Source organism: Zingiber officinale, chromosome 11B (genome assembly GCF_018446385.1).
Source record: "Zingiber officinale cultivar Zhangliang chromosome 11B, Zo_v1.1, whole genome shotgun sequence".
NCBI lineage: Eukaryota > Viridiplantae > Streptophyta > Magnoliopsida > Zingiberales > Zingiberaceae > Zingiber > Zingiber officinale.
This window is the reverse complement of record NC_056007.1, coordinates 79,455,735-79,466,668: the sequence shown is the minus strand read 5'-3', so window position 1 is coordinate 79,466,668 and position 10,934 is coordinate 79,455,735. Positions and strand designations below refer to the sequence as shown.

Here is a 10,934-nt window from a genome sequence, read left to right as displayed (position 1 = left end):
AGGGACTTCTACTCCCTCCAAGTCCTAAGGACCAAAACTGATCTCTGACCCCTCTACTTTCTCTTTGTTACATCCAACAATGTGGATTTCCAATCATAGGGCATGTGACTTCTGAGCCCGGTTGGAATAACCATCAATCGGGTCTCCTAAGATTATGCATATGTCACCCCCGAGCGACATTGCTGCGATTCTCTTCTTCCTGAGTTGACGTGCATGCCCACTCTGCGAATACTCGAGTGGGTCTCTCATAATCTCTTTGTTGGGGTTGTTGTCGGTGTTGTTCGGTCATTGGCCTTCCCTCCTCGTGTTGTCCTCTCGATCGGCGATGATGGTGTCGATTAGGAGACGAGGATCGACGGTGGAATCTCAAAGAAGTCGATTGGCGTGGCTTTGATTTGAGATGGTAGCAATCTCTGGTGTTGTGTGTTGCTAACTTATAATAAGAACAGAAGAGTGGCGTCCACAGTCAAGACTTGGTGAACTTCGTTCGCTCGGCCTCCACATGCTAAACCGCATGGGTTCTGGCTCTGACTGTGATTGTGCTACTCCCGCTAATAGCCCCTTTGGTGGTTGGTGTGTATGGGCTACTCGGCGCTCCAGGATAGCAGTTGGCTTAGAAATCACTTCCTTCTTCAGAGCTAATTGGGCATCCTCCACATTGATGTACTTTGTGGCTCGCCCGAGCATATGGTTGAAATCTCTCGGGGGCTTCCAAATGAGTGAGTGGAATAAATTACCATCTATAAGTCCTTGGAAAAAAAAACTCACCAAATCTCTCGGGGGCTACAGGTGACTTTCCATAGACGACACCAAATATGATCATATCCGAAAGTGGAGAAAATGACAAGCTGGGAACGTGGTTGTGGGGTTGACTAAACGGCGACCCCGCGTGGTCCTGCAACACAAAAGGCATCAGTGTCGAGCCAGGAAGGGGTTCCCAACGTTGATCCTCTGATACTTAAGTCAGTGTTGGGGTTGCAAGGTTCCAAACATAGTCCCACATTGAAAACACATGGGAAAGATCATGGGTTTATAAGAAAAAGATATCTCCATTGACATGAGACCTTTTGGGGAGAGCCCAAGAGCAAACTCATGAAGATTTAGGCCCAAAGTGAATAATATCATACCATTGTGGAGATATCTAAATTTTTTTCGATCGTAACAATTGGTGTCAGAGCGATGTCGCTCTTCACCAGACTAACCGCCGGAAGAAGCACGAGCCCGAGCCATGATCCAAAATTAAACCATGTGGATGAAACCTTAAACAAAGTAAGTGAAGCCTTGAGCAGGTCAAGAGTGACTTGATGCTCGAGGGGAGACCCTAAGCAGGTCAAAAGTGACCCGATACATGAGGGGGACCCTGTGATCCTTTGTTTGAGGGGGGATTGTTGGGGTTGCAAGGTTACAAACATAGTCCTACATTGAGAACGTATGTGAAAGATAATGGGTTTATAAGAAAAAGATATCTTCATTAGCATGAGGCCTTTTGGGGTGAGCCCAAGAGCAAAATCATAAGGGTTTAGGCCCAAAGTGGACAATATCATAGCATTGTGGAGATATCTAAAATATTTTCGATCCTAACAGTCAGTTCCTGACTCAAGTACACAAATCCTTGATATGACAGGTTGAAAGCTTCTAAAGTACAATTTGACTGTTAGACATGCTCCATTGTCAGGGGCATAAACCTCCCAAAGGGTACGATGAGATACACAGGTAGGTCCCACTGTAGGCTGACCGGACGCCGACCAAGGCCCGCTTGGCAAGGAGGTCCCCGCTCAGTCATCTTCCTTTATTCAGTCTTTCTGTTGTCGAAGGACTGCTTTTCATCCGATCGACTATGACATTCGGCCGGGATGATGGTCCGGGGGATTTAAGTCTTATTTCTTACCACAGTCATAGGTTCTCTGGGGGATTTAAGTCTTGTTCGGCCCACTACACCCATCCGAGGGACCTGCGCTTTAATTATCTTTACTTTAACCTTTATGTTAACCGTCCTTTCCAGCTTTGACCTATTTTTTATGGAACCCCTTTTCATTATCGCATCAGTATAAATCTATACTTGACTGACTGTAAAAAATATTTGAGATGTGCATAATTATTTTTTATAATAATATTAAGAAAATTTTTGTTAAGTCTCTGTTTCGATGGGATAAGGAGAGATTCAAGGGAAAGAAAAGGAAGGGAAAGAAGGGGAAGGAAAGAAAAGGAAGGATAACTTCCGGAATATAAGAAAATAGACCATTTAAAAGATAAGAGAGGGTAAAAATTCCACTTCGTTCCATACCTTACCTCCTTCCCAAATAAGGATAAAAATGATCTTCCCTTGCTGATCCTTCCTTCGTCTCTCCCAAACAGACCATTGTGAGAGTGTATTCTGCTTCCGAGTTTTTGTTTATCTAACAGTTATTTACTCTATATTATAGATTATAGATAGATCACGAAGGCAGCCTGAAGATAATATAACATTCTTGCGACTTTATCATGCAGGCAACACGAAGAAACATACTTTTATTTGGGGATACTTTTCAACGCTCTTATAAACTACAGAAACTCAAAACGCTAAGGTACGCGAGCATTTACAAATTACAATCAAGGCGATCAATGCTCAACCTCAATTAAAGGATTGTGGCAAATGGCGACCCATCAGTGATCAACCATGCTGCAGAGTTGCAGTGCCTACAGTTGCATGAGGTACACCTCCACTCCAACTTCTAGCTCCTCTCTCCGATTCAATTTCGTCAGGCACGATTCAACAGTGGCCCGAACAGAGCCTGTGGCACTAGTATCAGCGCACCCTACACTCCATCCTCCCGTCAACTGTGCTCAGGACACTACCGTCCACCCCATCCACCCCGCTGTAGACAAAACTGCAGAGAAAAGGAGGGGAGTGATGGTGACTGTTGATCGAGATTTCCTTTATTCTCGGTGTCCAGTTCTATCATATGCCAGGCTTGTCATTTGCTATGCAGGGCCAATGAAGAACCTGGATTATTTGGCATTCTGAAGACTCGAGGTTAACCTCAATGGCTAAACTGGACTCTGTTAATTCCTTGCAGAAGGTGAACCGGCGCTGCACGACGAGTTATAATTTGGTTGCCCTGGAGTAGTTCAGACGTGTGGAATGGACTGGTCAACTTGCTGCGGAAGCAAGCACTTGCAAAGTGCACTACCTTGGGGCGGTAAAAAAATATTGATTTTTATAAAACTTGTGAAAAGAATTTAATGGAATTCTATAGATTTTTATTAGAAGACTTATATAGATATTTATAAATTTCATAAAAATTTATTGATTTAATACGGTGTATTCAATTTTGAAAAAACGTAGGTAGTCATAATCTCACATGATATTTATTTTCAAATAAAATTTAAAATACCTAATTAAATTTAATTTTTTTAATAAAATAATAAATAACATACTTGTCAAATTTTTTTTTTTTCGACTTTTTATATTTTTATCTTATTTTACTAAAAATAAAGAGAAGATAACGTCTCATTTAAAAAAAAATTATAATAATATAATTTTAAATCTAATAATATTATAATAATTTTTTTTATTTATAATTTTGATTTAAATTAACATGAAATGTTGGTCAACTCTTTAATTTAGTCAAATTTTTAATAAAATGTTGAATTGATGAATTTGATTAGTAATAAAATTAATAATATTATTATTAATTTGATTAATAATAATATTATTAAAAATAAATAAATATAAATATATATAATTTATTTATGAATTTTAAAATTTTAATAAATTTTATAGAATATTTTTATATCAAATTTTATTAGATTTTATTAAATTAGCTGTTATTGTAAGAATTAATTTGATTTATTAATATATATTTTATATTAAAAATCTACTAACTCAAATTTCTCTTCTCTTTACATATAGTGTCGTCGTCGAAATTGACTTCGACTTCAACCTACTCACAAGTAGTCGATGGAAGTATCACCGACCGCCTCAAATAATTTTTCTATTTATTTTCCTCTTTTCTGGCGCACCGCAAGCTTCACCGGATGACATTCATTGTTTTCCATCACGAGGAACTAGAGAAAAAATCTCCGCTTGCAATCTGCCGCCGTGAGTCACCGTTGGAGAAAAGGTTGCAAGTGACTGCTGTTCCGTTCTAGTCATTTTGATTCATTTTGTTATTAATATAACGTGAAGAACTTTAGAGGACTCTCAATTCCACATGAAATGAAATGAAATGAAATGAAATGTATAGTGAGAGATTGACATAAGTCGTCGAATGGTTAAACAAGGACAGAACCTTTACAAAGAAATATTCAAAAGTTTTATAGTATTCAATATTATTTGATACGTAAGTGATGATTACCTAAATCTAATTTAAAATCAATTAAGTCGTTAAAATAATTATTAAATTTTGATTTAATTTTTTTTTTTTTGTATGAGCTGCTTGGTTTAGCTGGACGGGAGCTGAGCTGATTCTTTAGATATTATTAAATTCTAAATTCAAGTTTGTATAATTATTTTGAACTTTTATAATTTAATTTTTTATTAGTAATTTGATAATACAAATTCATTTCTTTATATTAGAATTTTTTTTATAGGGGTATCAATTTTTGATCCGATAAAAAAATATGATCCGAACTGAATACGAAAAAATTATGTTAGAGTCAAGTTTTATTGGATTTAGGTAATATTTAGGTCAACCGAATTGATACGATTAATAAACAGGTCAGATTTGGATCAATCTAAAATGATCCAATTATAATCCATGAACCCATTTATAAATATTTTCAGGTGGAGATCCAGTCGAATTCTGGTTAACTTCGAATTAAAATAAACATATTTTTATAAAATGAGTATTTTCAAATCAGATTTGGGTTGAGTTCAGGTTAAGATGAACATATTTTTATAAATGAATCATTTTGGATCAGATCGGATTTGAATTGGATTAGGATTGTAGGTCATTTTAGATCAGATTTGGATCAAATACATATAACAAAGCAGGTTCGGAATAATTTGATTTAAAATATTAATTAAGTTGCAGATTTTAGATTTTAACTTTTAATTAGAACTAACAATTTGAATCTGGCCTAATTATTATATTAATTTATGATAATAATTCATAAATATCATTATTGAATATATATATATATATATATATATATATATATATATATATATATATTCGTTTAATTAAATAAATTATTTAAATTTATTTATTATTTGAACTGATGCATATTGAACCGATATAATTTCCTTTTTACTGAATCGAAGACCAAATTTATTACCGTCCTAGAAATTAATAAGGCAAAACGAGACAGTGTCACTCAGACAGTGGGCCAGGCCGGGCCATGTCGTTGGCAGCCCATGGTATGGTCCTGCAATTTCATGCACCAGGCTGCACGCAGCGCAACACGCCTCGTCCGCGCTGGACTCTCTCTGCACGCGCGTCAACGCGTGCGCGTCGTGCCAACTGCACACAGCGGGCGCGCAAGCAGAAGTTGCGAGGGTTCCCTGTTCAAAATAAGCGCTGCCTGCCCTGTATGCCCGCACCAGCCCCCGCCCAGCAAACCCCACCACACACCCACAGGCCACAGCAGCAACGGCTGGCTGGCCTCCCATTTCTCATTGGCATTCGCGTCTTCTTTTGCGCTTGTCTCGAGAAAATAAAATATAAAAGGAAAAGGGGGGAAATAAAAAGAAGGAGAAACGAGGAAGAAAGAGAAAGGGGGAAAAAACAAGGAAAAGGAATAAAGCAGACAGGCTCCGTCGAAGCAGAGATCGCAGCAGCTGACACTATTCCTTTGCCCCCCTATTTATTATCCCTCCCCTCCCGACCTCCTTCCAAGCTCTCATTAAAATCAAGGAGAGGCCAGAGAGATAGCAACCGGTAAGAGAGGGTGGCGTCGCCAGGGTTTCCTCCTCCTCCGCCGCTCGCTTAATCCTTCTTTCCGAATCGGATGTCGTCGCCGCTCGCTGATGCCGCTCCGCCGACTCCGGGGAGGAGGCGGCACGAGAGGAGAAAAAAGGTTAGCGAACTCGTCCTTGTTTATGCGACGAGGTGTTAGTTAGTATCATAGTTCTGTTTATTAAAAAAAAAAAAAAAAAAGACTAGTACGTTTTAATGTTGCTTCCTTCCTCTGTGAGGCATGTGGGAGGTCTTGCGGAAGGGAGTAGATGTGTTTGTGGTGGAGACTGGAGACGAGGAATTACAAGGGTAAAGCGGAAATACATAGAGAGAAGAGAGAGAAGGGAGTGGGTTATTGACTTGTTTTTATGGCTGTCGGTTGTTTTTTGGTGGCAGAGTATTCTTACTGTTTGAGTTTGTTTGCGTCCCAATTTGGTGGGTAGTGTAATGGAATATGATGCAAAGTTTGGACTTTAAATAATTACGTATATATGGTTTTTTTTCAATGGTCAGGATACACTGGTGTTAGTATAATTGCGTACGGATTGGATGGTTTTAGATGATAGACTGGTGTTGGTATTGAAGTTTGTTTGCATCCGATTTGGATACATGCATATTGATCGTCAGTCAAAATTGCCAAGTTGAATTTGATTTAGTTAGTTTCCGACTGATTCAGGAATTAGTTTGATGGTCCATTTTCTTTTCCTTTTCTGAAGTTCATGATTATTGTTTATCAGATGCAGTGGGTTGGAAATAGTTTAGGCAGTTAAGTTATCCATTGGTTATCTTAGTTATATAATTCTTAAGGCATGGGCTACTTCCAATTTGGAGAAATACAATGAGCAATTTCATGATAAACTGGAGATGAGATGCTGATACTGGGTAGTGGAATTAGATTATGCAAACAGTTCGAATGTATGTATTCTGAAGTAATTGAGATGTTCTAGTGACAACAGATGAATGCAAGGTGTCATAGATGCCATGAAATGGACCATCTTTGCTCACAAAATATAAGTTTTGCTTTTAGCCTCTGAGGTTTATCAGATGAGATCCTACAATGCTCATGAAACATAATAACAATCAAAAGTTATAAGAAATTACCACTAGGGGTGTAATTGAGCCGAACTGAGCCAAACTCTTGAATGTTTGAGTTTGGCTCGTTTATAATCGAGCCAAGCTCGAGCTTTATTTAACGAATATATTCATGGCTCACAAGCTTATTCGAACTTTTATCGAACATAAACGAGCTTAATAAATATAAATTATAAATTTAAATATTTATTAAAAATTAAATTATATATTTAGAGAAAATTATAATATTCTTATTAAAATTTATAATTTTATTCTAATAAATAAATTTAATATATTTGTCTTTATTTTTCATAAGTAGAGTGTAAAGTCTATAAATTCAATATCAAAATTATTATTTTTTCATTTAAAAGTTTATTCATGAGCTTACTAACGAACATGTTCACGAGCTAACGAGCCGAGTATTATGAAGCTTGAGCATGATTTGTTTATTTTAACGAACCTTATTAAACGAGCTCAAACGAGTTTTTATCAAATTGAGCTACGAATAGCTCATGAGCAGCTTGGTTCATTTACACCCTTAATTACCACTATGGCTCATAATGAGCTGAGCTAGTGGAGATTTTCTTTTTTGCAATTCATCAATCTCTTTGAATATTATTGTTATGAACATAGATTGAAATTTAGTTCAGTGTCGCTCAAAACAGGCGGGTTTTATCGTTCTATCATGGAGGCGGCACTGGCACAGAACGCGCGACAATTTTGTGTACATCATTGTGTGTGTCACGCGTAGCAGAAGGGCGACAACCACTCTCCGGACAGGTATGATTTTAATTTGAGCATTAAAAGTGACCAGAGGCGTCACAGAGGTGTTGTGGCGTCATCGTGGGATGCCTCCGGCGCAGCCGAAAGTGTCGCGAGACCAAGGCTTCCTGAAGGCGCCTTAAAGGCCCATGGTGCCCCGGAGATGCTCTTTGCATAAGCATAGGGTCTCAAAGGCGTTGTAGGACACCACCATTGCCGTCGAAATCATCCCAGGATGCCTTAGGCACCGTCGGAAGCGTCATGGGATGCCTTCGGCTCCGCCCAATGCCGGCGATGCCCACAGTCGTAGTTGACAAATGAAAATCAGGGCTTTTGATTTAATTAATTCAATCATTTCAAATAGGCTTTTATAACTCTTAATTAAATTATCCCAATAAAATATATTTAAAATTAAAAAAAATAAAATAAATTTTATTAATTGATATTCTGATAATTCTTTTTTATTATTTTATTTTTTAAAAAATCTAATAAATTAGATTTATATTCTGATAATTTTTTAGTATTTTACTGATTAATTGATATTCTAATATATTTTTACTAAATTTTATTAATTGATATTCTATTTTAAATATATATTATTTAAATTAATAATTAATTAAATGAATAAATAGTTAATTTATATAATTATTATATATGAAATAGCATCTATGTTAATTTATATACTGATTATAGATAATATTTTTTAACTATATTTAATTATTTTTTTAACAATATTAAGTTGTTGAACTTATATAAAATCAATATACAACTTATTTTTAAATTATACACTATAAATATATTTATCTAATAATTACTATATATATATATATATATACCGAAACCGTATCAGCATGGCATGATACGAAACTCTATCGTTCCGGTCTAGGACCGAAACATCGGTTTAGGTCGAAATTTTAAATTTTGGTTACGCATTCTTCATCTTCTTTTCATTTTGCCTATCATAGACTATTGAAAAGGGTATATTAAATAGTAACATGTGCAGAAACAAGACATCGGATATATCCATACATTTTCAGTTAACTTTAACAACTGTTTGGAACTGATTTTGTTTATATATTTATAACTAATACTAGGAAAGGAGTTTATCATTATAAATAATCCGTATAAATGGTTTGCTTCCATCTACTGAATGGTCCATGAAACAAATAACTAAACGCAAATAGTAAACAAAATGCCTAGTGCTTATGCCGTTGCACAAAAAATTTCAGACTGGCATAAGTTGTTAATTTTAGTTTGGTAGGTAATAGGTAATAGTCAATGATCCATCCTTATGAAAAAGCAACATTGATTTCCTGATAGCCAACACCCTTTGGTGCACTCCATTGATGAGTTTTTGTTACTATGATATTAAAAATAAAACGCCAATTTCTTTCTTTTGAATGTGAAAAAATGTGATGGGCTTACAACCTGAATTAGGCAGCTCTTGAAGCTTTTGAAGCTCCATCCCACCTGTAGCTCAAGCCTCCAGCTTTGCTTTAAATCTCCAATCAACCATTTTTCCATTTGCCTCATTTTTAGCTAAGATTTTTGGTCAATTCTTTTTGTTGATTATATCTTGGCAATGAATTTAAACTGCTCTTAAATTGGCTAGGTGAGACAATTGAAGATTAATAGTATATGGTTATGTATATTTTAGGAGGGTTGCTTCTGCAGCAAGTTTTCTTCATACTGTTAGACAACTCTGACCACTTTTGCAGCTTGTTTCAAATTGAACATTGGCTAATTTACTTTGTGATAATATCATTATCAATTTAAATTTTCTCCATAATAATTGCTCATTTATCACCGGTAGCCTGGTAGTTTATGGTTGCATGATTCTTGTTATGCATTTGTTATTTGACCATATTATGAAGCCCTTGTGCAATAGAGTAAAGGTTTGCTGAACCATACTGAAGTTTCTAGTTACAAAGAGAAAACACAGTTGTTTATGATTTAATGCTTGTATAGTTGCTCTCGGTAGTTTGTCGAGCCATAATGAAGTTTTGCTTTGTAACTTTCATGCCTCTAAAATTTTCACTCCTCATTTTTAGGTATCAAAATGATGATGATCCCTACCGAAACCATGTTCTCTTCAAGAGGATGCTGGATTATCTAGTTCTTTGATTATATTAGTCAAATGCATTAGATAACCTCATGCTTGGAGAGTTAGGGAATGAAGCCATTGGTCCGCCAGACATCATATATTTTGGGTCATTATAATTGACATCCTCATATTTCTCTTTCAGCTAAATGACATTCTCATATTCAGTCTGTCTCATTTTTTTAAAAAATTACTTGGTGTTTCTAAACGTACAAATCTATGTAAAGCTCTAGTAGGATGATGGCAAGTAGCAGCAAGTTACTTCATTCATGAGGATTGAAGAAGTAGGTACAATACTACAATGGTACAATTTTGCTCAGAATTTATCTCTAAAAGGATGCATGCTATCTTATCTATGGTAAGTTATTCTACTGGAATTCACGTAAAGGAGAAATAGATTGGATTTTTTTTACGGTTTTGATTTTGCTTGATAATTAATAGTAATCAATAATCTTCTAGATTTGAAATAGTTTGTGATAGTGATTTAAATCGTCAACTAAATTTCCACAGCCTAGTATCATTTGTGACTTCATGTTACTTTAGTCCCTTTCATGTTACTTTACAAGGTGTTGTAGAATTGTATTGTATTCCATCCTCTTGGTTTTCAGTCTTGTTGAGTTAAATGATTTGATATTTCGGTGTCTGTGAAGCGTTGTTGCTCTTGTGCTTCTAACATCTATTATTTTGAAATGATTGCGGATTCTTCTCTTCCTTCTAAGGATGAAATTATATTATAGTAAATCATTTACATCTATTCTGTTTGTAGTAATTTAGTTTCTTTTTTCCCAATCAATACAAAATCTTGAGCTTTCTTTTTTCAGTGGGCAACTTGAAAAAAGCTCAGATTTTAGATAAGTGCATTGATATTTTTTCTTCCTTTTTTTTTTCTGTGAAATGTCATTAGAGGAGAAAAGAGCTTCAGACAGATTTATCATTTATATCAAAATCGTATTTCTTCCATTCCATCTTCCATGAATTTGGAGGTTAAAAAATGGAACGGTAAACAAGTTGTCCTTTTGTACCATTCTAAGATCATTAGCTTCACCATTTGAAGTTATTTGATTCACTATGGAATCAATTTTTGTAAAATACTCTGAACACTACTGTAGGATCGAAATTAA

The 10,934-nt window shown here is 35.7% G+C and overlaps 1 long non-coding RNA gene across 1 annotated transcript; it reads left to right on the top strand.

The window, feature by feature from the left end:
* Positions 1-5,367: 5,367 nt before the first annotated feature.
* Positions 5,368-10,634, top strand: LOC122035362. Its single transcript, XR_006126958.1, has 2 exons — positions 5,368-6,000; positions 9,764-10,634. It is a non-coding gene; the product is annotated as an uncharacterized LOC122035362 (long non-coding RNA).
* Positions 10,635-10,934: the final 300 nt, after the last annotated feature.